Raw genomic sequence first — 4,628 nt, 5'->3', positions numbered from 1 at the left:
GAAGTCACAGTAAAAAAAATTTTTTACTGTAATTGTGTAATGGAAATATTATTTCTAAAAAAATACATTGTTTTCCAAAACAAAATACACTCTCTTACTTAACATTTTTGTATTAAGCTATTTTAAAAGCATTCTTACGTGGAATTCATGGAATTCAAAGCAACTTTCACACCTGATCTGAAAGGAAGGTAAAATTATATTCTTTTTACCATTTTATAAAGAAAGAGGCAGCTCGCAGATAGATTATGTGGGTTATCCAAAGTCACAATGTAGAAAAGTGGCAGATCCAAGAACCAAACCTCTAACGACCAGTTCTGTCATAGTAAAAGTCTGTCAAGCGTACGTGGGGTCTGATGCACACTTTCACCTTTCCACATGTCTAAAGCATGCTTGGCCCAGGCAAATAGAGCCCTAATTCATTCTTACATTTGCAAGGTAATAAGCCTAAAATGAATTAAAAGGCATATCATGCCATGGCCTTGGGAAAAAACATCCTCTCTCATTGCCATTACAGAGAGAGATGAAATCATATCAAAGTAAGCTAGACAGTTAAAAGGGAATAGGAAATAAAAAGGAAGTGGCCAAGCGGTGCTGGTGGCAGCTGTCTGAAAGGGAACATCAGCAGGATCAAATAACAGAACTTTCTTAGTTGATTCTTGAAAGCACAAACTAAAAAAAAAAAAAAGAAATAAAAAGAAAAGAAAAGAAAAAAAAAGAAAGAAATTTAAATTTAGAAAATCATATACACACCATTATGCTCAATCTAAATACACACCCGCACATACTTGGTTTAGCTTTAGAAGGTGTAATGGTGAGCCTCTCACAGGCAGATTAAGCACCAAAACTAAATGTCTTTGAAGTCAGTGTAGACAGTCCCTTGCATGGCCTCGCTTGAGATGAGCTGAGAGCTCGCATCTCTTGGTGCCTGACACCAGGGCTGAGATGGCCAAGAAAGCCATTTCTGAGGATTCCTGGCTCAAATGCAAATATGTGACAAGGGAGGGATAACTTTAATCTAGATTTACCCATTAATACAAGAGTTTGTATCTGGGAAAGAATCAGGAACTGTAAAAGCACAGGAGGGAAAAAAAGGAAGGAAGAGATCCAAAGGAATTTGCTGCCCCTGGAAAGGGTAAGCCCTGCCACTGGGAAGCTCAGCAAACTGCTCTACTCAGCTGAGAGACCGTCAATTTATGAAGCCTGGAAAACAGCATGCTGGGTGGCACAATGATGAATTCTAAAGCTCTCACAGGGCTCCAGCGCAGCATGGTAAGTAGTTGGTCTAACTGTATACAATTGGCCACCGAGGCCATTATACACCTGCCTACCTTCCAGACTTCAGGTCCTAGCTTTCTCCTCCACATTAATCCCCTTCCTTCTACACATACACCCCACATTCCAGTCACACTAAATTTTATGAATTCACCATATTTTCTTATCTCTAGAAATTCACCCACAGTTCCTTCCGCCTTCATGTGTAAAAAAAAAACAAAAAAAAAAAAAAACACGCATTTGGCAGCTTATACTGATTGTTCAAGATTCAACTCAAGACATTCTTCCAGGAAGCCATCGCCCAGGCTAGACAATGTGTTTCTTTTACACATTCCAAGCGCACCACATACAGACAGATCCCGGTTAGAACTTTATCATACAGACTACTTCAGAAAATTGGACAAAAACAACTACAGACAGTTACACTCTAATCATTGCACCAATGGACTCACAGAGTTCCAAAAACACAAGAAGAACTGAAGAAGTTTTGATAAAAAGCAATACACCATTCCATAATCCGGGTAATTAAAGTAAAAGAGTTCAACCTTAAAAACAGAATCAAAATGCTTGCAAAGGACCCACGTACAAGAGAGAGACCCTGTGAAAGTTCTTAGTCTATTTCCGGAACTCAGCCTTGATCAATTAAAATAATAATCTATGGGTAAATGTAAGGGGGCTTTTTAATACTCCATACACCGGCCTTGGTGACAAGAGAAAGAAAAACACAGCATGTAGCTTAAAGGTGGGAAAACTATAAGGTTTTTCCACCCATTGTACAAAACTTTTCTTCCCTACAAGAGCATATTTAGCCAACTAGGTCCTCAAAATAGGAAGAAGGGGATTATCTTGACCTTTGAATTCAAAATATCGGCTTGAAGCTGGGCCTCTAACTTCAAAGTAAATAAACCAATAGAGGCGAGAGCAAACAACAGTTCACTTTGAAAATAATTAGCTGGAACAGCTGGATTATCAAAGTGAACCTTTCTTCAGGAACGAATCTGAGAAAATATAAAATATTATAAATTGTTTACTTAGGCTTTTGGTTCTCTAAACAGTTAAGTGTGATTTTTTACTTCAGTCTCTTATGCATCCATGACAGCAGCCTTTTTCCTCCTCTACTTTGTAAGCATATCCTATGTGCCCAGGAAGAGGTATTTGGAAAATAGTGAATAATGACAATATGTTATCGTGTACTCTGATTATAGAGCATGATGTAGAAAAGGAGAGATACAAAAAAAAAAGAAAGAAAAGAAAAGGAGAGACCTGACTTTTATTTCCGATTCTGAATTCTGAATTTGACCGCGTACAACCCTTTAATTTAACTAGGATTCTAGTTAGCCTGTTTTAGTTAACACAGAACATTCTAGTTAGCATAGAATGGACAGATCATGACCCATAACCAACCACTGAAATAAAACTGTGTCTGATGATGAGTATAAGAATACTCATTACTGGTGATTGCAATATTTGAAACACACATGTAAGCACCAGGTCTATTATTGGGTCAATTTTTTTAAGTATGGGTAGACTCTTCTACAAAGTAAAAGATTTCATTTCGTCTTCACTGATCATAAATGGAACTGCAGATATGTGTCAGAAGTAAAAACTTCTCGAAATTTTGTCATGAAGGCCACTGAAGAGGGTTAGCTATTGGGTGACCTTCACCCATTGGAGACTCTGACTATCTCTGCTTTTCAAGTAGTTTTCTGTATCTACAGACACCATCCGCGTTGGAATTAATAGCCTGAACATAGGCATGATTTAATCAAAATGTCCTTGGTGCCTAGTCCAGCATTTCAATTTAAGAATTGAAATCCAGTTTCTGCATTTTAAAAATCAAATCCATTCTCCACGGAGAATTTTTACAAAACATCTTGGCACCTGCAATGCTGAAAATAGATCCAGCCCTATTTAAGAGAAAGTAACAGCAAATCGGGGATTTGTGTGATGGCAGTAAAATGCAGTTAAGTGTGGTCGTGCCAGGTTTTAGTCTAGAGACAGGGGGTTTTTATAGCACATTATAAACTCCTGAAACGGGAGGTTATTAGAGGATCAGTTCCCTAACTGTGTGGTTCTAGCAGGCTCTGCTCTGTTGCACTCTTTATTCTCCTGCTGGGAGCTCTGTCTTCTGAGGTGCGGAGCACATCCATCAGCCTTTTTCAGCTGTTAAGGCACTTCATTTATTCCGATGTTCCCTTCAACTTATTCCCTTGCCTCTGCCCCCATGGACCTGAGAGATCTACAGTTCTCTTTGGCCTCTTAACAGGCATAATGGATCACCAGCTGAACCATCATCACATAGCCCTTCTTGCTAGGAAATTATTTCTCTCTTGCTTCAAACGTTCTTTCCTTTCACTTGGCAAATCCCTTTGCTGCTGTTCTTGCCGTGTATTGCCTATATGCAAAGAGAGAAAACTTGGTCAAAAACGCTGACTTGCCTTTTGAAGTTGTCTCTTGAGTATTGGTCCTTTGATCTTTTCCAACAGAAAACATGAACATACTTGCTCAAGAAAAATAAGTGTTACTATCATCAGGTCTCTATTCTTTGGGACCTTCACAGATTATTATTCAACTATTTGGAAAATTAGCTCTATGTGTCTCATGTGAGCCCTCTCATATTGAAAGGCACTTTCCTAAACACAATATTCTGTTTTAGGAAAAAAAAAAAAACTACTAAACTTTATGAATTAGACAAAATAAAAAGTAGCAAAATCCCTATAAAAGAAGCAATCTCAAACCCTTGAGATTATTAGTCATCTTGCTGTACTAATGTCTGTAACTGTTCTACACTAATTTCATTAATTAATGATGACCTTGCTGCTCTAACACCTCCTGAAAGAACTATGTGCAGTAGAAACATCACTGGGTTAGACCTGAATTCAGTCTTAGATCTGTGTTGATTAATCGAATGGCTTTGAGCACGTCACCTAAATTCTTGGGGCCTCGGCTCCCTTATCTGTTCTAAGAACAGGATGGAGAGGATCACTGATCCATTTCATCGTACACTAGGAAGAAGTTTAAACGAGCTTCTCCTTTATTTAACTGTCTGACTCTCTCCTTTATTTTTTTATGGGCTCTGTTTCCTGTTCCTCTCTATACATGGTCTTTCCCTTTTTCTCTTTTATTTCTTCTTTGTAAGCCACTGTCTTCCTTCTCTCTATCCACAGCCCACCCACAGAAAAGCCCACTCTCTAGGAGTTGGGTTTCAGAGCAGCAACCCAGAAGAGCGAAGTTGCTTAGTTCTCAGAGCTGAGGCCCTATCGGCTCCCTCCAGGACTGATATCAAACCTAACCTCACCTACCGAGTGGGCCTTTAGAATTAAGAAAGGTCTTGTGATAGAAATAGGATTTAGGTG

The 4,628-nt window shown here is 38.7% G+C and overlaps 1 long non-coding RNA gene across 4 annotated transcripts in view; it reads right to left on the bottom strand.

Annotated features, from left to right (window-relative positions):
• Positions 1 to 4,628, bottom strand: part of LOC140632707 (uncharacterized) — a 668,295-nt gene that overhangs the window by 651,663 nt on the left and 12,004 nt on the right. The gene's annotated exons all lie outside the window — the stretch shown is intronic.

This window comes from Canis lupus, chromosome 4, assembly GCF_048164855.1.
Source record: "Canis lupus baileyi chromosome 4, mCanLup2.hap1, whole genome shotgun sequence".
In the NCBI taxonomy this organism is placed as follows: Eukaryota; Metazoa; Chordata; class Mammalia; order Carnivora; family Canidae; genus Canis; species Canis lupus.
Note: the sequence above shows the minus strand (reverse complement) of the source record. Positions and strands in the feature narration are given on the sequence as shown.